The sequence below is a fragment of the Pyrus communis genome, chromosome 3 (assembly GCF_963583255.1).
Source record: "Pyrus communis chromosome 3, drPyrComm1.1, whole genome shotgun sequence".
Lineage (NCBI taxonomy): Eukaryota > Viridiplantae > Streptophyta > Magnoliopsida > Rosales > Rosaceae > Pyrus > Pyrus communis.
Genome location: NC_084805.1, coordinates 2410205 through 2437469, shown reverse-complemented (window position 1 = coordinate 2437469; position 27265 = coordinate 2410205). Strand labels below are relative to the sequence as shown.

The following is a 27265-nucleotide window of genomic DNA, read 5'->3' as shown; positions in this document are numbered from 1 at the left end:
TGTGATTTTTTTCTCCATTTCGATTAGGTATTTGAAGGTTTTTAAATAATTTGAATAAGTATTTTTCTTTGTGGGACAATAAGTTCGTCATGCATAAAAAAAATTAAAAAAAAGTTACACCATAATACTTGGTCAATTGGTCATAAAGAAAAGAACATTGTCATATGGTAAAAGGAACTAGTCTCTCTGTTAGTTCATGTGATCATCCTTACCCGCCTCTAAAATAAGGTATAAATAAATTATATTCTTCATCCTTAATATTATTTCGAAAGATTATTTTATGTGTGAGTAACTTTTTCTTTCTCTTCCTTCACACAAAAAGAAAAAGCAAACCAGCAGTCCAAGCAGGCAAAACACATAGCAGTGAAACATAAACAAGCCACATAATAGATGTGTATCCACATTGTTCTCTTCTTTTCTACTTCTTATTTTTCTTCTGCATCTTCATCTTCTTCCTCTGCCTCTGTTAGTTGTGGTGTTTAAGTTCTGAATCACTTAGGAGTAATCTATCGGGAGAAATCCTAAACTCAATCGAGCAATACTTGAGTCTAAAGTGTCTAAGCACAAGACTTTGACAATGCAATTTTCTGAGTAAAAGCCTTGAAGATTTGGTAGAGAAGTTCCAATTTTTGTAGCTGCCTAAAAGTGATCTTATTTTCTGAATAATCTCCGTGATTGCCAAATTAAATTGGTAAAGACATACATACATTATTTTGTTGAAGGTTAAAGTTGAATTGGAATGACTATAAAAAACATGCGCTGTTAGTTAACCTTCTTAATGAATTAACTAAATTTTGGTAGTTATAATCAAAGGTAAAAGAAATTAACAATCAAACAAAAATTAGTAAAAAATTGGAAAGAAAAAGGCATAGGGACTAGCTCGAACACGAGACCTCGTTATTACTGGCAACAAAGGAACCAGCACGTCAAGTTAACCCTCTTGATGAACCAACCAAATTCTAGTTATGATAATCAGATAAATGAAATTAACAATCTAACAAAAATTAGTAAATAAATTGAAAATAAAAGATGCTGATAATAGTTCGACCACGGGACCTCATTTTTACTAGAAAATAACACCACTAGCACCTCTAGTTAATCCTTGATTAATTAACCGAACTTTTTAATTTATACGCTTATAGAATCATATATGAATACAATACTATCATTGTTTGGGTTAATATTTGAACATTGGGTTGCAAGTATGAGAAGGCCCAAAGGTGTCAACTAAAAGGGGACTTGCCGGAAGCCCAGCACCAGGTCCAGAGACAAATTGGCACCTCCCCATTAATGCATAGACCACATACCTATGATTTAAATATCAAGTGATGGAGACTAACTCATATCAGCCAAAAAGCACTTTTCAATAGCAATACAAGTAAAAAGATGATGACTCACTACCCCTCCAAGTACTTGGGCAAGAGCAAAGTCACTGCAGTCGGGCTAATTTGTCTATAAAAGGAGGAAGAGGCCCCAGAGACAAGGACACTTAACCAATTAAACAAACAAACATACAAACTTTGCTCTCAAGCCAGATTTGCATCCAAAAGTTGAAATCAACCCTGATTCAATCTCTTTTGTAGTGACAAGCTATCTCTTGTCAAGTTTAAAGCTCTGCTATCTTCCTTTGTGGCGTAGTATCGATTCCCTTGTGTAAACTTGTTTACCATCCATCCTTTTTTACCATATAACCCTTGTAAACTTAAAGAGAAATGATCGCAAGAGGTTCAACCTTGCCCGACAAGGTGAAATCTTGCTCAAAGCTCTTTGTTTGTTTTCTAAGTTAATAGATCTATTACTTAATGTATTCTCCAGCATGTATCCAAATCATATCCATCAATTTTCTTGCTTTAAGAATCTCATTTGCACTTGGATTTGGTTAGTTTAATGGATATGCTTTCATTTAAAACCAATCTGGAACCAAGTAAATGACTTAAGGGGCTCTAAACTTCCTTCATTCGAACGTATAAGACTATGAACTAAAACCCTTGGTCACAAGGCAAGAAAAAGAACTTAATGTGGACTTAACCCATCCACGACAATCCTTTTGATAACAAGAAGTCCGAGTAACTTGGGGCGCAAGTAATCGACTGAAAACACTCTTGTTCTACATCTACTTTCCAAAGTGCCAATTCCTTGAGGAGTTGTGCTGAGTGCCGAGAAGCCCTCTCCAGAGAAATCTTCTCCCGAACAATAATAATTTTTGTACCCCATTTTTGGAGCCCTGGACAGTCACCCAGCTGGCACTGGATCAAGACCGGCCCTGATAATTTGGTTTTAAAAATTGGAATGTCAATTATATCAATCTTTAGATTCATTTAATGGAACTAAATTAATTGTTATTCCAATATTCAGTAAGATTATTGAACACACATCTTCTGCAAAATCATTAAAACTTACATGGATTCTAACTTAAATTATGTCTTCCTCACAAACATACTTGATCAGAATTCCGGTTGTACTTTTTATACTGCACAAACTTTTTTCTTTTGAAAGCATGAACTATTTGTTGTGATAGGAAGGAAGGTAGGTACAAAGTGATCAAATTGCTAAAAAAAAAAGTCCTCTCCAACTGATTGAACACCATATTCCTTTCCACCAATAAAGCGCGAAGTAACCATACTTCATCATTATTTTTTATACAATATAAATCTGTTGATGTCAAAATTCATTGCGAGTATTCTAGTAATTAATTTTTTTTTCCTTGCCTAGGTTGTTTTCTTGGCAATGAGAGTACTGCTGGGAATTTTTTGGTGTTCCAGTGAACAACTTTTGTCATATTTTATTAATGTAAAAGAAACAATATTTCTTAATATTTTTGTTATATAAATAGCCCCAACGTTTCATAATCTTTTGTATATCTCCATCTAATCTTTTTTTGCATGTAGATAGAAAAAATCTATGATCTTCTGTATGTAGACTGTATAATCTTTTGTACGTAAAAATCTTCATAACGTTTTCAATATAAATAGTATTAAATGACATAATTTTTATTATATTTTTCAACATAATCTTTAATACAATTTTTAGTCCTGCAGCAATACCCATACACCAATTTCTAGTAAATACTAAATAGGATATTTTGGTCTAACCATTTAAGTGGTAATACATGTGGGACTTGCTGTTAAGCGAGTCCAGCTAGCACTCCTCTCTTATTTTCAATTTAAGTACAAATATAACAGAGTACATATATGATATATTTAAACAAGAAGATCTGAATCTCGTGCCAACTCAAACAATATCAAACACAATTTAAATCTTAACGAGTTGTTCAAGTGTGACGTCTGGTCCTCCAGTGGAAGCTGCAGTTTGGAATGATAACGACTGAGAAACCATGTGCATTGTTGGCCTCGATTGCGGTCGCGAATCCCTGCATGTGATTGCTACCCTTGCAATGGTTGTCAGTTCATCTTGAACTTCAAGTGTAGGAGGTGGAAGCCGTTGGTCCAATACGTCCTTCAGCAATTTGTTTTCACATGCAGATGGAGACGAAAATGACGAGATTAAATCACCTATTCTTTTTCCCACGATCACTTCCAATGCCAGCACTCCAAAGCTATAAACGTCACATTTCTCAGTTACCTTCCTTGTGTAGGCCAACTCTGCATAAAAATTAAGAGAGAGCAAGCCATTAGTATATGTTTAAATTTAGATTATCAAATTTCAACATTTTATATTTTAACTATTTTACTTTACCTGGTGCTACATATCCATATGTGCCTGCAAGGGAGCTCCAATTCGATGAGTCTGGATTCAAAAGCTTAGCAGTGCCGAAGTCTGAAACACAAGGCTCGTAGTTATAATCCAGCAAAATGTTGTTGCTTGATAAGTCTCGGTGTACAATTGGTGGCACGCAATCATGATGCAGGTAAGACAGTGCATAAGCTACGCCTTTTACAATTCTCACCCTCCTACTCCAATCCAATTCTTTTGCTTCGTCTTCTTTGCTCAAGATTGAAGTCAGACTACCCTTTTCTAGGTATTCATAGACCAGAAAAGAGTGGTGCGAATTCGAACAAAAACCACAAAGTTTCACAATGTTTCAGTGTCGTATATTGATTAGTGCACTTATTTCATTGTGGAACTCCTTCTGCGATGTCTCCTCGCCTTCAGGTTTTTGATGGAGTTTCTTCACTGCAACTGTGCTGCCTGATGGTAGCTTTGCCTTGTAGACACTTCCAGATCCTCCCTTCCCGATGCAAAATATGGAGTCAAAACCATTGGTTGCTCTTATGATCTCCCAATACAATTTTTTTCCATCAAAATGAGAGATTGAAAAAATTTCATCCTGGATATCACTCTTTTCTGTTCCCGGCTCTTTCTTTCTTCTTGTTTTGATGAAGACAATTGCAAGGAAAGCAAGTAAAACTGCTCCCAAGATAGGGAAAACGATTGCAAACACGAGTTTTCTTTTGTTTTTTCTTTTTGAGACGTGCTTATTGCAGGATTCTAGACCTCCAACATTTCCACACAATCCTTCGTTCCCTTCAAAGCTGTGAGCATCTTGAAAAGCTTGGTTGTTGGGAATGGGACCTTGCAAGCGATTGTAGGATACGTCTATGTATAACAAGCCTCGCATTCCATCAAACGTTGCTGGAATGAGACCGGAAAGATTATTGTGGGAAAGATTCAGCCACTCCAAGCTTTGCATATTGCTAATTTCTGATGGAATCTTTCCGTCAAGTGAGTTACGACTTAAATCTAACTGTGATAGGTGAAATAACTTCCCTAACTGAAACGGAATTTCTTGACTGAAATTGTTGTTGCTCAAATTCAAGTAGTTTAAACGGACCAATTTGCCAAAAATGCCCGGAATTGAGCCATTCAACTTGTTAGTGGACAAGTCAAGATATTCGAGTTGAGTGAATGCTTCAAATTCTGAGGGTAGAGAACCCAAAAGTTGATTGCCATTCAACTTTAGATTCACCAAAGTAGTCAACCTCCCTAAATCCTTGGGAACCACCCCAACCAGGTGATTCGAAGAAAAATCGAGTTCTTGAATTTTAGTTGCATTGGCAATCTCAGATGGTATGCTACCAGTAAGGTTGTTCCCCGCAAAACGTAGGGTTTTTAAGTTTGGACACTGTCCCCAGATGTCTGAGATTTCCCCATATAAATTGTTGTTGCTTAGGTCAACAAACTGAAGATTCAGATAGACACCGAAGTCTTCAGATATGTTGCTTTTGAGTTGGTTCCCTTGAAGACGGACTCTGACTAAGCTCTTGCAACCTTTCAAGCTTTTCGGGATTGGACCTGTAAATTCGTTGTTTTCTGCAGTAAACCTTTGTAGCAGTCCACCACTACAAATATCTCGAGGCAAATAACCAGAAAATCGGTTAGCAGCCAGGTGTACATCCTCAACAAATTTCAAGTTTCCAATCTCTTCGAGAATAGTGCCGGAAAGTTTATTACCGTAGACAGAGAGATAAACAAGGTTTGTCAAATTGCAAAAAGAAGTTGGGATAGAACCAGAAAGGGTATTGTTGTACAACATCATGATGGTTAGATATTTCAAGTTTCCGAAACTCGGAGGGATTGGACCTGATAAATAGTTATCATACAGGTCAACTTCAACCAATTTCGAAAGGTTTCCTATTTCGGGAGGAATAGAACCAGAAAATTGGTTTCCGAAGAGAATTAAAAAAGTCAATTGACTCAAATTACCCACAGAAGCTGGAATTGAACCCTCTAAATTGTTTAAGTTTAGAGCTAGCTCATATACAAATTTAAGTTGGCCTATTTCTCGAGGAATTGAGCTGTTGAACTTATTTGCATTTAGGTGAAGGACCTGAAGATTTGGTAAAAGGCCGATTTTAGGTGGGATTTTTCCAGATATTTGATTGTAGGATACATCAAAATAGATGAGTTTGGTGAGGGAACTGATCTCAGGTGGGATCTGATCAAAAAGTTCATTTAAGCTTAGATCAACATATGCAAGATTGGGCAAGGACGTGAATGGAAATTCAAGTAGAGTACCTTGTATACCAGAGTTGGTGAGGTTTAATATGTTGACGCTTCCAGCTGAGTTGCATGAAATTCCAATCCAAGTATTGCATGGGGCTTCATTTGCATTCATCCATGAGCTCAAGTTGTTTTGGGTTTGGTTTTGAAAGCTAGCTTTCCATTTGAGAAGTGCTTCTGCTTCAGTGGAATTGGCAGAAGCAAAAGCACCTTTTTGTGATGAAGCTAGCTGAAGATACAAGATAAGGCAAGCCAGAAAGCATAGTTTTTCACAATAAGTTGAAACTCTAGTCATGGTTTCTGTGTAAAGCTTTTTCTTAAGCAATTCAGGGCTTTATTTATAGTGAGATGTATTACTAATTTGCATATCCTCTATTTGTTTTTCTTATCTTTGAATTTTCATCCAAATGGTTAATTAAAAATTACAACCCGATGATGTTTTTAAGTTTTTATTATTAAAGCTAAAGAAAACGGGAGAAACCTTGAACTTTCTGGGGATTTTTTAAGGGTTTTTTTTTTAGTAAAAATATTTCAAATTTTAAGATAAAAGATTACAACCACGTAAATTGAAAAGTATGACTAATTTTAGTTTACTATTCTAACATTTCTTGATTCTCAATATTTAATGCAATAAGTTTTTTTTTTTTTTTTTTCATTTCAGAGTGTGGTACATGAAATCGTAATTACATACATTTGTTAAGATTATTGTTAAATCAACAATCAACTAGTGACGTGGCGCTTACGTGAAGAATTACTGAGAACCACGTGTCAATATGGTCCACGTGTATATTAAAAACTAAAAACATTAAAATTAAGAAAATTAAAAAATTAAAAAAAATCTGGCCTCTCCTCATCCCAATGGCCATTTTCCTTCTCCCCCTCTCTTTCTTCCTATCCACCATCCTCTACCTAGCCTTCCTTGATTTCTATACCATCTCTTTCTCAGTAACTCTCACAATTCCCATTATCCCTGGCATGACTGTTTTTACAATCCTTCTTTTTCTCCTCATCTCCTCGCTCTGTGCAGTCGGGTTTATCACCCACAACGCATATTACAGATTCCATGATTGGCCCGTGGCAATTAACTTGGCGACCAAGTCGGACCTGGCTCCCTTCTTTCCTGGTACTAAGCCTGTCAATTTCTGACACGACCCATTATCCCAACACCACACAGTACGAAATTAACAAGTTTTTTATTTGACATGATAACGAATCGGATCGTTATCAGATAAGTTGACAATCACCCATTAAGATAACGGATTGGTCCAGGTATACACGTGGGTAACCCATTACACGATAAAAAAAATATTAATTTACTAATTTTATACTACTAAAAAGAAATACTATAATTAACAATAGTAGGATTTAATCCCCAACTGAACTGAAAACTAATTTTAGAAAATTGATGATCGTTGGACCAGCTAAGATTTAATCTCGGGTGTCCAATGTTTTTCTCAGCCCTAAATCAAACTCTCTCTCATTCTCAAAGACTTGAATCGAAGCAGCTGCTCTCTCTCTCTCGAACTTAACTCTTGAATCTTAGTCTCGAACTTCAACTCCAGCCAGTCATGAGTCCACAACCACACTTTCTAATCTCGTACATCATGCGGTCAGTTTTCATTAGGTATTATTTATATTTAATTTTAAAATTTAAATTTAAAATGATTTCTGACCGCACGATGTACGATGAACGGACACGATCACAGAATTCTCTGGATCTCCAGAAAAAAGGATCCGGCGAGGATCCTTTTCCGTTTAGAAGTTGTGGGTCATTGACAACAACTTTAAGAAGCAGTCAAGAGCGTGCTTCTAAAAGCTTATTTTTAACTTTTAAGTGTGCTTCTAAATGCAAGGGAGATGAAAATTTTGAATTAAATTTTATAAATCAAATAATGTGGTTATTGATTATTAAATTTTTAATTAAGTACTGATTAACGTGTTTATCTTTAGGGAAAATTAGAATTCCCTTTGTCTATATCATTTAGATTAAATATCTGTATCTTTTTAAAATTTGATTAAAGTTCTTTGACCAATAGTCACCTCTATTTTTTAAAATTAAAATAATTTTTGAATTTATTCTTTTATTTGCATGATGGACTTTTCCTTATTTAGTGGAGATATTAGTAATTAAACTATATTTTCTCTTCTTTCAAATATGTTTTTTCGATCACAGTTTTTTTTTGTTACACAAACATTTAATATTGTTTCTTTTTCCAAATGGTTTTTTTCTTTTTCAAACAGTTGGTGATCAACATAAAAGCTCTGTGTAATTATAAATTATTTTTTTTTGAGATTATATATATATATTTTTTGCTGTTTTTTTAAGTATAGTCGTTGATGAATTATTATTAGGTACAATACGTTACATATATATTATCTGCGAGTACATTTGAATTTACAAAAATCATTAATTGGTATGTTTATTTGCAATTTTGGTACGTTTGATTTGATACATATTGTTAATATTGGTACATTATTTTTATTTGGGTACGTTTTATTTTGTACACATTGTCACATTGTGTATTGGTACATTTATATTATTCTCAATCCTATTTTCTCTTAACGTACTAAGAGAAAAACTTATTTCGGTACGTTTGATTTTGGGGGATTTAAAAATATTTTAAACTATTTTGGAAAGAAAATATTTTAAATCGTAGATAATTATTGCTAAATTGTAGCATTATTGTGAAAAGAAATTGAATCTAACCATTTTTTTTTTTTTACAATTATATGTAATGGAGGAGAGTGTAATAAAAAAGCTAGATTATAGGAAATTTGTTACAATATATTGTGCATATAGCACCAAAATTATGACAAAAAAAAAGTTTAATCAAATTACTAAAAGGCATGGATGTTTCATCTAGATAATTCAAAATTGAGGAGCCTATATCAAAAGATCCATATTTTTTATTGGTGGCACATCGTTTGGTTTGAAAACTTGGTTTAAAATTTTGGTCTACCTAGCATTATCCTTTGATGTAATAAATTTTTCTAAATGCTATGAACACTCTCATTTTTCTTTCAAAGTAAATGACAGTCTTTGTTCTTAAGACTCACATACACCTCAAAATGAAAGAACGTTGTGATTTCATTATAAAATTAATCAAAAATATGGTGAGAAGTTCAATTATTAATAAGCACATGTTCTTTCTTTCATTGATGTGAGATTCATATTCTCAATATGCCTCTTGGGATTCACACTTTCAACATGTTCCCTTAGAGATTTTTCAAGTCTAACACGATTTTGGATTCATAGCCTCAACACTTTGCTCACGTATGACAAATTTTTAAGCTTAACATATGAACACACAAAACAGATGACATAAAGTACGTATGACTGTTGAGCATCATGTATAGAATAATCTGCTATGATCTCATGCTTACTCGTTAAAGTTGGAGAAAAGATTCTTTCAAAAATACAATTAACAATAAGCACTAACAATGGGAGGCAAGACGGTCTGAAACTATGGACTCATGGACATCCCTCACTTTCACATGTATCCTATTTAGGGTTGCTAATTGTTTTCGATTCTGCATATAAAATTTTTGAATTAGAATCCGAACGAAAATTCTAAATTCGAATATTTTCAAAATTTGGAATAAAAATTAAAATGCACTTAGAAATTCCAATAATTCTGATCCGTTGGAAAATCATGCCTAATCCCACTCTTGTCAAATAACTTTAAAAATTAAAACAGTTAGTATAAGCATACTCACAGCTGATATACTGCAAATCCAATATCTTGGGTTTAAAATTTTTTTGCCCTTTTTGAATACAAACATAATTCCAACAGAAAGAGAGATAGGAAGAGCGAAAGAAGAGAGAGACCTAGTAATGAATCGATTATCAAAGTCCTGAAGAGCTCGTATATTTTTTATGAGCAGATCACCACCTTCAAGAAATACATGAAATTATAAGTAGAACACACACACACACACAAAAAAAATGAAGCTCAAAAGGAAAAGTGTCACATCCCGGCCCTGACCCCCATCACATCCCGGGCTCGACTCCACCGTAGCACGATATTGTCCGCTTTGGGCCCTAACCACTCCCTTACGGTTTTGTTTCTGGGAACTTACCCGAGAACTTCTTAGTGGGTCACTCATCATGGGATTGCTCTCGCGCGTTACTCGCTTAACTTCGAAGTTCCGATAGAACCCGAAGCCAATGAGCTCCCAAAAGGCCTCGTGCTAGATAGAGATAGGAATATACCTACATATAAGGCTTACAGGATCCACTACCTTGGACGATATGGAATGTTACAAAAAGCCTTACTTAACATTGAAGTTATTGAAAATACTAACAACTGCAGAAGCAAAAGACTAAAACAATCTCAGTTTAAAAAATATAAATTAAAAAAAAAAACACCGGATTCTGAATTCATAAATATGATATTTACTCAATATCAACATTATTAAAATCAAAAGCAACAATTTTAAAATCAAAATGATTCATTCATCTTAGACTAAATCCTCCCATGGTTTTAGATTTACTTGCTCAAGACATTTTTTGCATTATTTATGCCCTAGAAGCATTGACGAGAAGTTAAATGACTAGACATTTTTCACTCATTACATTACATGCACCATATAGATGTAGACACAACCAAACAAAAATTTTAAGAGAAATGTTAAATGACTATTTCAAAGGAAAACTCTTTATTATATTATTTTTTACATAATATTTTATAATATTAAGACGAGAATTATGCTAAAAATATAAGATGAAGAAGAATTCATAAAGAGTCTCGCTTTAAAGAAAACTCCTTAGCATTCTCGTATTTTAAAGAAAATGTGCCCCAACAAACTTTTCACTCAAAGCGCGTACAGGGAAAATTCAACTTTCTAACTCCAAGAAGTCTAGCTCAGTTCAAGCTGCATAAGGTATTCTATAAAGGCCTAAATAACTTTGCAGGTTCTTATTGAGAGAGGTGGATTATCTGTTCTCTTATTTTCATATTTTTTCAATGTTCTTCTGTGATATGTGATTACGATTAAACCTTATTAATATTTTATATTAATTTTTTATAAAAATAATAAAACAAAAAGTAATAGGAATATAAAATGTTGACATGACTTAACCGTGACCATACAAACAGAAGAAAATGGGAGGGCAGACAATCCGCCTTCCTTATTATTATGAAAAGTTTTTCTGATGGAATTGGATTGACGAATAGGGAGTCTGTCAGGAGCAGCCAATTTTTGGTTTTGTACGTGGGCTTGATTCCTCCTCACGAGGCTTTATTTTTTATCATTATTTTATTTTATTTTATTTTATCATTTTCATTAAATGTTACATTAAATATAGTTATTAAATAATTTTTAGTAAATGTTACATTAAATAATTTTCATTGTCATTTTGTCATTTTCATTTTCATTAAATGTTACATTAAAACTTAATCCACGCCATTTTCAATAAAATTAGACCTTACAATTTTTTATACAACTCGTTTTATACGACACGAAAATAACAGGTTTCATGGTAACACAATAACTAATTGTATTATGTTCAAGTCACCTGTTAAGAACTCGTTAATAACGAGTCCTCAATAGATTTATATGCGGCTCATTTCAACTTGTTAAGAAACAAATTATTTTGATGATTACAAAGCTAAACTACTAAAAAAATCTTACTATATAATACAATAGTCATAGTGTATATATATTATATATTATTATTCTATATAAGTTTTTAAAAAAAATATTTATTTATTTATTTTTATTATGAGAGTTTCTTCTTATCATTACTGATATAAATTTTACTTGACATGCAATCCAAAATTCAAATCAACTAGTATAGTATTATTATAGGCATAAAAAAAAAGATTTTCAATTTTAGAGTCAACTATCTAACAAAGTTCTTTACTCTCTCTCATATAGTCATACTCACAAAATGTTTGGATTTTTATCGCAAATGGTCCCTGAAATTGAGCCTCACCATCAAGATGGTCCCTGAAATTGAAAATCAATCAATGTAGTCTCTGAAAATATGTGTTGCAAATCAACGTGGTCCTTCCATCACAATTCTGTTAAAAATTCTTTTAAGTACTGATGTGGCATATATTTGGGTTCCATAAGTCCTTTTTTTTTTTCCTTCTCACAAATGGTCATTGAAATTGACCTTCGACATCAAAATAGTCCTTAAAATTGACCCGTGACATCAAAATGGTCCCTAAAATTAAAGATCGATCAATGTAGTCCTTCCATCATAATTTTGTCAAAATTTATGTTATGTGTTAATATGACACATAAATAGGTCACACAAGTCTAATTAAATTAATATATATATATATATATATTTACAAATAGGTGTAATAATTTAATAGTTAATAGAAAGTTGTCAACCCAAAAACCCAATCCTGCAATCACCTCTGATCCCAGTTCACATTCCTCTACCTCGTTCGTTGTCTATTATCTAAAAAAAAAAAAAATATTCAATACACCCATTTTTACACACTTTGACACCCTTCTCTGAATTGAACCTGGATTGAGATTACCTTTGATGACAGCTTGACCGATTGACAACAACTTTTGGGACATCACCGTTAACATTTAGCATGATCATCATCCTCACAACCTTAATCTTAGAGAGCTTGTTCGATGCTTCCCTGGCGGTTTGGTGACTCAAAGAACGGCAAGGTCTACCTTGAGATAATGAGGTTATAACTAAGGTACGTCTATTGTTAGTTGAAAACTATTTCCAAACCCCCTCTTAGGCATTGGTTAAGTGTGTCTTTCATAATTTATGGAATGGATATCTCTTCGGAGTAACCCCTACTATAAGAAAAAAAAAATTTCATTGTGCAAAAATGTATTTATACAACTTTTTTAATCAATTATTAAACTCACATCAGCACATAACAAATTTTTTTTTACAGAATTGTGGCAAGAGGATCATATTGATTTGCAACGACACCTATTTTCAACAACTACATTCATTGATTTTCAATTTTAGGAACCATCTTGATGGTGTGGGTCAATTTCAAGGACCATTTTGATGGTGTAGGTCAATTTCAAGGACCATTTGTGATAAAAGCCTGTAAATCTTGTGGGGCCCATTTATGTGTCACATCAGCACTTAACAAATTTTTTAACAAAATTGTGATGAAAAGACTACATTGATACAAAATCTCGTGATTGTATCACCTAAGCTTTGAGATGGGTACATCATCATTTGAATTTTTAAAACCCTACAAACCCTCGTGACTAGTACTTTTAGGGGAGTTCAAAACAAATAAAAATTCATAATAATTAATGTACAAGTGTAAAAAATGAGAAAGAATATATAAATGCTCGTGATTGTATCCTCCAAGCTTAGACAATAGTTCCAACTTCATTTAGATTTTTAAAACCCTCCAAACCCTCATGAATAATGTTTTTTGTTTCAATGCAAAATTAATAAAAAGTTCATAATAATTATTGTAGAAGTGTGAAAAATGTAAAAAAGAATCTACAATCACTCGTAATGACAAGTTTTACAACTTTCATAAAAATGTCAACTTCGAAATACGACACCATAATCCATAAACCTTAGGTTTATATTTAACTGTCAATTGTCATTTATGTTTTATCCTTCTTATCGAATTTTGTTTTTCAAATTTTGTTTTTTAAAAACATTATCTTTTGAAAAAGTAAAAAATGAAAATTTCTTTTCTTAAAAGCCTCTCTCTCTCTCTCTCTCTCTCTCTCTCTCTATATATATATATATATGTAATGCGACGTACACCACATATCTTCGCTTCAGGTTTATATTTAACTGTCAATTGTCATTTATGTTTTATCCTTCTTATCGAATTTTGTTTTTCAAATTTTGTTTTTTGAAAACATTATCTTTTGAAAAAGTAAAAAATGAAAATTTCTTTTCTTAAAAGCCTCTCTCTCTCTCTCTCTCTCTCTCTCTCTCTCTCTCTCTCTCTCTCTCTCTCTCTCTCTCTCTATATATATATATGTATATGTAATGCGACGTACACCACATATCTTCGCTTCTCTCTTTTCTATGTGGTCATGTAAAGATACAAACCTCTCTCTCTCTCTCTCTCTCTCTCTCTCTCTCTCTCTCTCTCTCTCTCTCTCTCTCTCTCTCTCTATATATATATATGTAATGCGACGTACACCACATATCTTCGCTTCTCTCTTTTCTATGTGGTCATGTAAAGATACAAACCTATATTAAAAAAGGAAAAGAAATAAAAAAATTATGTGGTAAACAATTGAAACTGCATTAAAAGCCTCTCTCTCTCTCTCTCTCTCTCTCTCTATATATATATATATATGTGTAATGCGACGTACACCACATATCTAATTGCATTTTATTTTTATTAATACTTATTTGACATGGAACTGATTATGCATGTTATGGTTTGGTCAGATTTCTGCATCCCATTTAGTCATCCTTAAACGCCTCCACGCAAATTTATATCGAAATCGACTTGCACATAATTTCGAGGGAGAAAAATAAAACTGTCAACCTGCTATCCAAATTATGCAAAACAAAATATCTTCTTTGTTATTATGTGTGAGGTTCTCAATGTTGAAATGTCTAAAGTGATCACTAATGCCAATGTCTGCTATAGCATGGAAGAAAATAAACGTATGATTGGACTAGAAAATAGAAGCTTGTCAATGTCATACTTTGAATCTTCCAAACCCAGCTAACTCATTCCTGGTGTGAGGAACTCAATAATTCGTTAATCGTGTATTAGACATATTTTGTTAAAATTCTAAACGCGTTTTATTTTTATTTATACTTATTTGACATGGAACTGATTATGCATGTTAGGGGTAGGTCAAGATTTCTGCATGCCCATTTAGTCATTCGTAAACACCCCCGCTCAAATTCATATCGAAACGACTTGAACACAATTTCGAGATAATAAAATAAAACTGTCGAGGTCACCTGCTGACGAAATTATGTGAAACAAAATATCTTCTTTGTTATTATGTGTGAGGTTTTCAATGTCGAAAAGAAAAGAAAGTGATCATTATGTGTTATTATGCAAAATGAAATATCTTCTTTGTTATTATGTGTGAAGAGGTTTTCAATGTCGAAAAGAAAAGAAAGTGATCATTATGTGTTATTATGCAAAATGAAATATCTTCTTTATTATTATGTGTGAAGATGTTTTCAATGTTGAAAAGAAAAGAAAGTGATCACTATGTGTTATTATGCGAAACGAAATATCTACTTTGTTATTATGTGTGAGGTTTTCAATATCAAAAAGAAAAGAAAGTGATTACTTATGCGAAATGAAATATCTTCTTTGTTATTTTGTGCGAAACAACTTGAACACAATTTTGGAGATAATAAAATAAAGTATCGCTATGTCAATGTTTGCTATAGCATGGAAGAAAAGAAAAGTACGAGACCAGAAAATAAGAGCATGTCAATGTCATACTTTGAATCTTCCAAACCCCAACTTACCCATTCATAGCTTATTCGAGTGGTATTCTACATGTAATAGTACAAGTAGAGAAAATAATATATTTTTTATATCATTCCATTTATTTTATAATAATGAAGTAACTACTTGAATACTGAGCACTCTACTTACAAAGTTTGAAAATTAATATTATATACTAATTTTGAGTCGCACATCTCTCACTTATAGAAAATACACTTACAAGCTTGGTAAATTACTTATTAAAGGAGGTGATTTTCGCATTCACTTATCTCTTTCACATACTACTCCATTTTGGAGTCTTTTATATATTAAATAAATCAATCTCCTTGTTGTAAAGTCAAATATTCAGCAGCTGTCTTCGCTTCTCTCTTTTCTATGTGGTCATGTAAAGATACAAACCTATATTAAAAAAGGAAAAGAAATAAAAAAAATTATGTGGTAAACAATTGAAACTGCATTATTTCGTAACCAAAAGCTATCTATTAATAAAATTTTCTTTGTTAATTAAAAGAGAAAGAAAATAAATTTGGTTATTTATTTACAATTCAATAAAAATAAAATACAATAAAATCATGAACAGTAATATAAATTTAAAAAAAAAATTGCTGTTTTTTTCTTCCACAAACATAATTTTTCTCTTCCATTTTCTCTCCCCCATTCCTGCTCATTACCTTTTTATTTTATTTTTCATTCAATTAAAACTGTATTTAATTCCAATTTTTTTTTTTAAACACACAGATAGTGTGTGATATTTATCACGAATATATATAATGAAACCTACAGCGCGTTTTATCCAATTTTTATTAATATTTATTTGACGTGGAATTGATTATTGCATGGTATTGTTAGTTCAAGATAGTGTTGAAAATATCGATATAGATAAAATATTGACATGCAAATTTGTGAGAATATCAGTGGATGTATCAATATTGATATCAGTTGTTTTTTTTTATAAAAATGATGAAAAGTTAAAATAAAACTTTAAGGAATGAACATTTTTCTAAATAAAATATAAGAATTTATCCGACATTTAACCAATGTGAGAAATGTAAGATCCCACATCGCCCAGGGGTGAGGATCCTATAAGCTTTATATGTATATTCTCATCTCTACCTAGCACGAGACCTTTTGGGAACTCACTAGCTTCGGGTTCCGTAGGAACTCTGAAGTTAAGTGAGAAAGGGGCCAGAGCATTCCCAGGATGGGTGACCCACTGGGAAGTTCTGCTCGTGTGAGCTCCTAGAAACAAAACCGTGAAGGCATGGTCAGGGCCCAAAGTGGACAATATTGTGTTACGGTGGAGTTGAGTCTGGGATGTGGTGGGGGCCCGGGCGGGGATGTGACAATATGGTATCAGAGCCAATCCGTGACCGGAAGTGTGCTGACGAGGACGTCGGGCTCCTAAAGGGGGTGGATTGTAAGATCTCACATCGCCCAAGGGTAAGGATCTTGTAAGCTTTATATGTATATATATTCTCATCTCTACCTAGCACAAGGCTTTTTGGGTGCTCATTGGCTTCGGGTTCCGTAGGAACTCCGAATTTAAGCGAGAAAGGGGCCAGAGCATTCGGTGACCTACTGGGAAGTTCTGCTCGCGTGAGCTCCCAGAAACAAAACCGTGAAGGCATGCTCGAGGCCTAAAGCGGACAATATCGTGCTACGGTGGAGTCGAGTCTGGGCCGGGATGTGACAAGAAATATCGACAGTCAAAAGTTAAGAGTTTCTCCGATATAACTTCACCCCCTTTCTATATCTTTATCTGATCATATGGATATTTTCACAAAAATATTGATCACATCGAAGAAATTCCAAACATTGGTTTAAGGTTTTTGCTTGTCCTATTAAGTCATCCATAAACGACCCCACTCAAATTTATGTCCAAACAACTTGCGCTTGCACCACACAATTTTGAGAAAAATCAAAGTGTTGATGAAAGTATGGAGAGAAATTTTAAGTAGACTCTTTTAAAATGGAACTTCGGCACCTTATGTTTTTTGTATGATATTTTATAATGCTGATACAAGAATTGTGCCAAAAACATGAAATGGTGACGGAAAGTCTATAGAGAGTCACACTTTTAAGAGAGTCTCCTTAGCATTTCTCAATTATGGAAATTTCTTCCTGTTATTATGGTTGATGTTTTAAATGTCGAAATGTCCAAAGTGATAACTATGTAAGAGAAATGCTAATTGTAGGTTAATTTATTGATTTTAGTATTATCAAACTTGTGTTTGTCTTATTTATTTCAAGTTGCCTAGTTTTTTTTAGTTTAATTGCCCCTTGTAAATACAAATATGCACTGGTAATAGTATTGTTCAATTTAAAAAACAGTCAGTTTTCGGTTTAAGAAATAGTTATAGTACATATGTTCAATTTTAGAAATAATTAATATTTAGTTTAAAATAGTAATAGTAGCAGTGTTTAGTTTAAAATAGTAATAGTAGCAGTGTTTAGTTTAAGAAATAATGAGTGCCAGTGTTTATTTTTTATTAAATAGTCAGTGTTCAATTTAACAAATAGTAATAGTATCAGTGTTTATTTTAAGAAATAGTTTGTGTTGAGTTTTAAAAATAATCAATGTTCAATTCTAGAAATAATTAGTGTTCAATTTAAAAAAAATAATACAGTACCAGTGTTTAATTTAAAAGATAACTAGTGTTCAGAGTTTAGGAGAAGCCCCAAACAAAGTTGCGTTCAATATTTATTATAGAGATACTGATTGCAAAGATGGAATGTAAAATGTCTAAGGGAACAACTTTATTGCTTTAATTTGTTCTTGTTCCAAGAACCTGCTAATACAAGTACCATTTCTAACTATTCATATCTGATTAGTCACTTAGTACGGGTTAGTGGTATTTTTTTTCATTTATAATGAGAAGTCTTAGATCTCATTCTCACACAATGCAAGTTTAAATCATAATATTGTTAGTCCATTGTAAAAAATGGTCCAGTATCCCACATTTTTAGTATACATAACACCATTTTAAAAAAATATCCATATGATTGCTTTAAGTAATCCATTTTTAAGGTTACCTTTCCACGTTGATGATGTTTAACAATTGGAAGAAAGAATAATTTTTTAAATACTGGTGAGTAAATAGTAATACTTGAATTCAGTAGTTTCTGGCTCAGTAATTATCTTCCATCCAAGTTCAGCAAAAGCAACATTATTAAAATCAAAATGATTAATTCATCGTAGACTTAATCCTCCCGTGTTTTTAGATTTACTTACTTTGAGACATTTTTTGCATTATTTGTACCCCAAAAGCATTGACCAGACATTAAATGAGTAGACATTTTTCATTCATTACCTTACATGCAGATATTGTTAGAACATCTCCGATTTATGGGATAAAACTTAAAATATAAGCTTTAAAACCTCTACAAACCATCTCCAACGATTAGACTAAAATAAGCTCTGGGAGAAAATATATCTTTTGGGTTAGATTCCCCCCAGAAATTAAGTCTGACTTAAATTATTTTGGACCCAATAAACTGTCATATTTTAAACTGTTTTTTGTTTTTTTACGTATAATCTAACTGCTATGAACAAATGAGATCAAATCTAATAGTAAAAAAAAAAAAGATTTGATGGCCCAAAATTAAATCTAAAGAAAATTTATTTGAACCCATATAACTTCTCTCTATACCCAACAAATTTTAAATGTCAATTGTCTTTTTAACTTATTGCATAATTACCATCAAGTACTAGATGAAATTAACCATAAAACTAAAATTTATTAATAAACCCACACCCAATAATCAAACTCTACCCACATACAATCTTTATCCTCCGTTTATTTTGACTAAAACTCTAAGACACTCTCATAGGGAAAAACAAGCTTCCGTTGACCAATGGATGATAATTTTTGAAGTTCTCTAACTAAGTTATAAATCGATTTATGCAAGTTTTATTTTATTTTATTTTTTATTTTTTTATAGATTTAATACACTTGCTTGTAACATTCTAATTCATCAAAACTTTAAATAGAAAATTATATATACTAAAACTGACACACCCCGACTCGGAATGTCCACTAGGACCCCGAATTGAGCTATGCTGGCCGACACTAGGAAATTGACTAAGCCATAGAGTGTGATAGTGTATAAAATGTGAATAAATTAAAAACTAAAAGTGCTTAAGTACACGAGTGCGCGATGAGCGGGTTTGGACCCATTTCATGCGTGATACAGAGCATAGGTAAAATACAGTAAGGTAAGATAATGATTATACCATCATAAGAAGGCATATGTACTGAAAAGTGCCACGAATCCTCGTTGATATAGAATTCTACTGCTAGAACCTGGAGGGGTGCAAAAATAGAAAATGTGAGTGAGTGAAACAAAACTTTTCAAATCAATTTCAATTACCAAAGGCAGTAACCCCTCGTCGTAATACCTATATAATTTCCCAGAAAATAACAAGCGTGACTATCACTCAAAACCATAACCAAAATGACAGTCTCACAACTATGCCATGTCAAATATCTCAACAAGAATAAGTAACCCAGGTGAACTAAAGCAATATGAAATGGTATGTCAGCTAGATCCACCTATTGTGGCTGGTACGACTGAACCAATAACTCATCAACATGCTAGCCGGAGTCACTTCACGTGACCTGTACGGTTAACTCAATAACTCATCAACATACTAGCCAATAGCTCATCAACATGCTAGCCAATAGCTTAACAAAATGTTAGCCAATAACTCATCAACCTGCTAGCTAAGAACATGTTAGCCAATAGCTCAATAACATGCTAGCCAAAAGCTCATCAACATGCTAGCCAATAGCTCAATAAGATGCTAGCCAATAGCTCATCAACATGCTAGCTAATAGCTCAATAAGTATCCTACACACGAGTCGGAACCACCTAAACTGGTCTGTACGACAGGACTGGGTGTAAATAAATACGCTCAAGTGCTACGATCACGTGAAGACTGTGCGAATAATCACGAGTCACTTACGAGTCATGGGAAGCCAATTTTTGGTTTTGTATGTGGGCTTGTTTCCTACTCATGAGGCTTTAGTTTTTGTCCTTATTATATTGTATTGTGTCATTTTCATTAAAATTTCAAACTCTTAACATTAAATAAAGTTATTAGATTTTTTTTTTTTTTTTTTTTGTTAAACAAAACTTAATCCAAGCCATTTTCATTAGAGAAATTTTATTTAAACCCGTTTGTTGTATCTCTACACCCAACTTATAAAATTTCTCTATCATATTTCCAAATTTGCCCTTAAATAAGTAATAAAAAATTATATTAAAACCCAAAACCCATGAACAACAAAACACTACTTTTATCTCTACACCCATCCATTTATTCATGTAAACTTAACTCAGACGCCAGCTACACTTTCACCAACGTTGTTGACTGCCAATATTCCCTTTTACCTTTTTTTCCTTTTCTTTTGTTTCTTGAATTTCCTTTGGTTTTTGGGGATTCAATCAACTCTTGTTCATGAATATGCTTAACTTCTATCTCACCCTTGTTTTTCAAGGACTTCAGACGAATAGTTGTTCGGGCTAGATTGTCCCTTTCATAACTCCCCTCGTCTTTGCTTGTCGGTTAGAGTTTGATGGTTGATTTTTTTGCAATATACGTTTATAATTAGTTTGAATGGTGCCTTTGTGGGGCATTTCTTAGGCTTTCAGGCTGACAATTAAGACTAATATAGATCTGAGCATGCTACTGTTATCTGTTCTAACAGATTGTCTTCTTGGTTGTTAAATTAATTTTATACTTGCGCGACAAGTCACTTAGACTCCTTGGTTCATAAGGATTGATCATAGATGGGTTAAGTCTATACTAAGTTCTTTTTCTTGCCTTTTGATCAAGGACTTCTTTTATTAATAATACTGTATGTTCATTTACAAGGGAGTTCAGGGCCGTTCAAATTATTTCCTTAGTTATCAGTTTTGATTATCAGCAAGGAAACAAGAGCAATTAGAAGATTAATCATAGATAAAACTTGAAAGTAAGTAATTGAAAGTGACATAGGAATTAATTAAGATGCATAAACGACAGATCTACTTTATAAAAATGCAAATAAAGGAGACTCGGGCAAGATTAAAACCTTGGCAGGCAAGGTTCGTTTCCTTGCAGACATTTCTCCTTGTGTTTTACAGAGACAAAAGTTTTGAAAAATGAAATATAAACAAGGTTTACAAAAGCGATTTGATACTACAGCAAAGGGAATGGTAGCATAACTTTTACAAACAAACAAAAGATAACTTTTCTATGATGGATCTGCAACTTGGAAAAAGAAATGAGTAAATAAACTAAAGCTATATGGTTTTGCTACTGAGTTTAGTGAGGGTATCGTGACTCTTTACCGCCGTCTCAATATCTTCATCACCCTTGGGCTGGTCTTAACCTCCTAATTTTCTTCCTGGATGATGAAGCACACTTTCTGTGACCATCTAGACCTCTAGGGTCCTTATTACTGTAGAAAGCAATATGTCCGCCAAGGAATGGTTTACTCCTAACCTTTATGAGGTTAAGGAGGGGATATCGACTTCCAAATGGTCAAACTTCAAGATGAGCTTTCTTTCAATGAACGATGCAGCATGGTCGAAGTGGGTGGATGAGCTTGAACCCTGTTTCAAGCATAAATGGATGTCTAATGGTATCTATGAGCTTATTATAATGTCCAAGACCACTATTCCTATCAAGCACGAGCTTCTATCTACTGCCTTTCTTTTTTGAAATAATAGAACCAACACTTTCAACTTCAGGATAGGGCCTAGGTCTCTTATCTTCTTGGACATGTCTCAAGTGTTTAGGCTAAGGCCGTCAGGCAGGTGCATGGACATCACCCACGACTGATCTTCCCCGTCTCATCCAATTGCTGAGAGCTTTGATGCCTCAAATGTTATTGTGAGCGTGGACCATAACTCCACGACTTTTAAGAGTAATGAGACATTTTTCACGAACATCATCCCATTCGCAAAGAACAAATATTGCCCACTGTCTCTTACTGTGGATAGAGCTCAGGAACACATGTATTTCCTCCTCTATTGGTTTAACAAACATGTGTTCCTCAACAAGTCTAAAGGAGTAAAGCTGTAGTGAATTCCCTTGGTGGAGGCTCTGCATACTTTTGATGATGTGGTCAATGTTCCCTTCATCCTAGCTCATCTCTATCACTTGCTTTTCAAGATAGCAAAGGGGCAGTCATTTGAAACTAATCTAAACAGAGTAACGTGGATGATCCAAATCTGGCTCCAATGGTATTTCCCAGAATTTCTAGCTTTAAACTTGGAATTTCCTAAGGGAGTAGCTATTGCCCGAATTCTGGTAGAGGCCCTAACAATTAGCCACTCAACCCTCTTTTGCCTCTACTTCTTCAAAATTTGCAAAACCAGGACTGATCTTGAGTAGGGTGCCTCAGTGCTCAGAATGTACCCTTGGTTCTCAGATAATCTCTTCTAAGATTCATTTAGGGATGATGCGAACAACTTTTACAAGGAGAAATTTTTTAGCTGCATTAAGCAAAAAGACTTGTCTTGGGTAGTAAGGAGTAATCGAACTAGGCTACGAACGTGGCTTGGAGGTCTATCACCCTAATTTCTATGGCTGGCAACTGGGATTTAGGCAGGTTATCCTAGTCTCATTCTTCAACTCAGTGCACTATTGAACCTCCTATCGCCTCCGTTATTCCTCTGAGGCCACTTTTCGGGAAAGTGGGCATAGCTTGGAAGTGATGACCAAAATTGCTTACAAGCTTACTACCCTCAATTTTGAGTGCACTTCTTTGTTTACCACTTAGTGGGAGGCCAGGTGGTCCAAAAAATATGGCGGAGACATCAAAGAAGCCCATGATAGGATATTCGGGCACATCTTCTTCAAGTTTCTCCCAAAAAAGAAGAATTTGAGAGCTAGAAGGAGGCTATCAATAAGAAAGACCAACTTTTACTGATAGGTAGCTTTAGTGTTCTTCTCCCTTGATTTCATGATTTTATAATGCTACCTCTCCCTTTTTAATCTTACAGCCCAGGGCAATTCTGATGAAGCAGACTTCGGGCAAGAAGAAGAAGAAGAAGAATAAGCTGTTGACGCTCTGGTCCTTCAAGAGGTTGTTGTAGTGGCAACCAGGCAAGGAGCAGGCCTGAGTCAAGCCCCTGGAGAAGCTAAAAACATCTCTAAGATGTTTAATGAATCAGAAACAGAGGCTGGGCCTGAGGCATGGACAAGGATTTCTCGTCGGGCTAATCCAATGGTGGTGGAGTTTTCTGATTTAGAGCTCGAGAGAATGTCTATGAAGTCTAGATTTATTGTTTAGCTTCCCTGTCAAATGTTGTAAATTGTACCACGCATGCTCTAGTTAGATTTAGGGTTAAAATGCTACTTTGGGATCTTATTGCTGGAAATATCATTTCAATAGCTTAATTTCTTACATAAAAGATTTGTTCATACATATGCATTTTATGCCATTATTTCCAGTTGATTATATCTAGTGGTTTTGTCTAGTTAAAACTTCTCATTGCTTTCACACAAGCTGGACACACACTTTAAGACAACCCATATGGGTTATTTGACAGTTTTTTATTCCCGAAAATGGATTTTCAACCCTAGATCTTTTCAGATTGTTGTTGCATATGACACATGGCTTTTCTTGTCCATTTTCTTGTCTGAAACTCAACCCTTTATATAAAGATTATGCTAGAGTTCATTTGGTTTTTGGGGCTTGAGACTGGAAAAGTTTTTGAGAGTTTTATTTTCATCTCCATCTTAGATCTTCTAGGAGCATCAATCATATTTTATGGGTAATGTTCTTCATCGAATATTTCTAAATCTATCTTCAAAATTGTTTGCTTAAATTCGTTTTATATGCTCATTTATTTTGGTTAGAAGTTTCAAATCTTTAAACTGACCTCAGTTTCAAATTCTTGTTAGTATCTTCTTTCAACTGTTTGACTGGTGAAACTGACTAGTCATTGAATCCAGATTGTGTACCATCATCATTTCATATCATGTGCATTTGTTGGTGTTGGTCTCGGTGCCACAAAGTGAAGAGTTCAAGAGGAGTTGCCATCTTGTGAAGATTTGAGATAACACATTTTCGGTGCCACAAGGTGAAGAGCTCAGGAGGAGTTGCCACTTCGTGAAGACCAAAGGAATCTGTCTCATGTAAGGCAAGGTTGCACAAAGGTAAAGTTGCTCCGTAGATAGAGATCTAGGAATCGAGCTTGTATGGTTTTTGTATGAACCTTGTTTACACTAGTGGATTAGACTTAGTGGAGAGTCCCCGGTTTTTTAATCCAGAGGTGGGGTTTTAAGGCCAAAAACATCTTGCGTTCTTTGTCTCTTAAACTTGTCCACATATCTTATTTACTTGCATATGCTTCATGCTTCATGCATCCTGCGAATTGTTATTTGATATGTGTTAGAGACTAAGTTCACATTGCATATAATGAGCAATGAACTGAATTGTTGTTGACTAGGATAACTTGTAGTGAACTAAGTTTGATTGCGTTTGATTAACTGACAAAATCTGTACTTAGTTAACTGGTGAGCTTAACTAGTCAATCTAGCATGCTTTAATTCATAATTGCTTTGTCATTGATGTTCGCATAATGAATTGATATGTAAATGTGTTCAAGTTTAGGAATTATAGTTGTGATACTAATCTAGGCATACTCTGATTAGTTGAACATATTGGTCAGTTTGGTTTTGTTCTTGCAACTGCACTTTTTATCACTGACTAACTTGTAAATAGTTGACTAGCTCATTTGACTAGTCTACTATGCAAAGTTAAATTTTTATTTGCAGGATATTCCACCTAGTACCCAATTTCAAGGTCCAAAGCTAGACAAGATGTTCCTGCCTCAAAAGCTACCCCAAGTAGAAAGAGAACCAGGTCTCAGACCTCTCAACCTCCTCCTACCCTTCCAGCTGAAGCAAGCAGGAAAAAAACAGAAGTTTTCCAGTAAGTAACTCTATCTTGACCTTCTTTATTTGCTTGTTTCTTTATAAATGTGGGACTCATTGCACTATTCCTTGTAATTAGGACTTGCTATTAGTAAGAAACTTGACTCCCCTCTCAATGAGATGAAGGCAAGTGTGGAAGGCAACAAAGTGACAAGAGGTCTTATCCAAAATCTTGGAGGAGTTGAAGGTAATCATTATTTGAACACTTGGTGTTTATTTCCCTTTTGAATTTAATGTTTCAAACTTAATTACTTTTGGTCATTTCAAAGCAGACTTCAAAAAAGACAGAAGGGATTGTAGACATGTAAATTTCGTTGCATACAAATGATACATCACAAAGCTCCACGTGACATATGACTCATCACAAATGGACAAGTCATCAATGACATGTGGCACAAATCAAGCAAAGGAAGCTAAAAAACATTCCTAAAATTTAGCAAAGGGGAAGAAATCTCCTTAAAATCGGCAAGGGGCCCAAGTTGCCCCCAAAACTGGAAAGAAAGCTAAAGCATCTTAAGCCCTATAGATTTCGGCAAAGCAAGGGAAAGTGACTAAAATTAAGGCACAAAACATGGCTAAATTCTCCTAGGGACGAATCAAGACACAAATTAAGGCCAAATCCATCCAAAGGCATAGCTTTGGAAGTCTATAAATACAAGATCCCCAGACAAGCATAAGAGGGAAAAATTTCTACATTCAAGGCCGAAATTCTCACATTTAGAAGAACCTCTGCCAAATCTTTGAAGACTAATATGTTGTCGGAGTTCTTTTCGAAGAACACACAACTAAAGCTGAAGCTTTCTTTCGACCAAAACCGAAGCATTCCCTTGAAGAATCAACAAGCATTTGTGCCGATTCCTTTAAGACTTTGTTGCAAGCTCAAAACTTGTAATGATGTTAGATTCAAGATCAAGTCATCAAGACCTTTGAATCTACGAAGTTCTACATCAACTCTACCTTTGCCGTAGCTTTAAGGTGAAGACCATCCAAGCATCGTTTCAAGCTCAAAACTTGAAGCAATCATTCGTTCGAGATCAAGTCATCATGACCTTTAGATTAACAACCTATGCATCTACATCAAATTTGAAGACTAAATCAGAGGAAAATTGTAAACAAAGATTGTAACCTACAAATTTAAATCAATACAAATCTACTTTGTACACGTGTTCTCGTTTCATTCGATACAGAATTTTCATGTTTACAAATTTGGCACGCCCATTAGGACCTTTCTGCCTCTCATCTCTGTCTTCAAATCCATAAGAAACACATATGGCATCGAGAAAGGATCAAGCTGTTCCCACAATTAACGTGAAGAACAAGAGCATCTTTGCCACAAGTGGTCATACTTTGGGCATCACAACCCGAAGCAAGGTAAAAGCTCACTTTTCCGTGTCTTCCACCCCTACATCAACTCTATCAAATGAGCAAGAGCACCTAAGGCATGAGCCCGTGATCACCCTGGACTCACTAAGAGTGCCAAGGGAAGAAAGCCTGAGGAAGTACTCTGAGTCGTTGACTTCTAATGCCGACTTAAGCAGCAACTCGTATCCTGTAGCCATGCAAGTCATGATTACTGGTGCGACATCCATCGAGGAACAGCTGGCCCAAATGAACGAAGCAATTGCAAAGCTGATAAGGATTGTGGAGGAAAATGACTTGCAAATTGCTACACTCATTAACCGTCTTGAGGTGCAACATAACATGAAAGGTGACCCAAAGGTTGATCCGCCAAAATGAGGAAACCGATGAGAAAGAGGAGCCTCTTATGGAGAAAGCTGAGGAAAAGTTTAAGGTGGACCGAGCTGCGACACTCATGGGATCTCTTTCTATCCAACAGTTACAAGAAATGATCACAAACACCATCAAGACGCAGTACGAAGGAAGCTCACATGACTCTGTGTTGTATTCAAAGCCTTATCTAAAAAGTTTGACGCCTTGAGGATGCTAAGGGGTTATCAGCCTTCAAAAT

General features: G+C 34.3%; 1 pseudogene; it reads right to left on the bottom strand.

The window, feature by feature from the left end:
- Positions 1 to 2979: 2979 nt before the first annotated feature.
- On the bottom strand, positions 2980 to 6256 carry LOC137729595 (MDIS1-interacting receptor like kinase 2-like; annotated as a pseudogene).
- Between the last annotated feature and the right edge of the window lie 21009 nt (positions 6257 to 27265).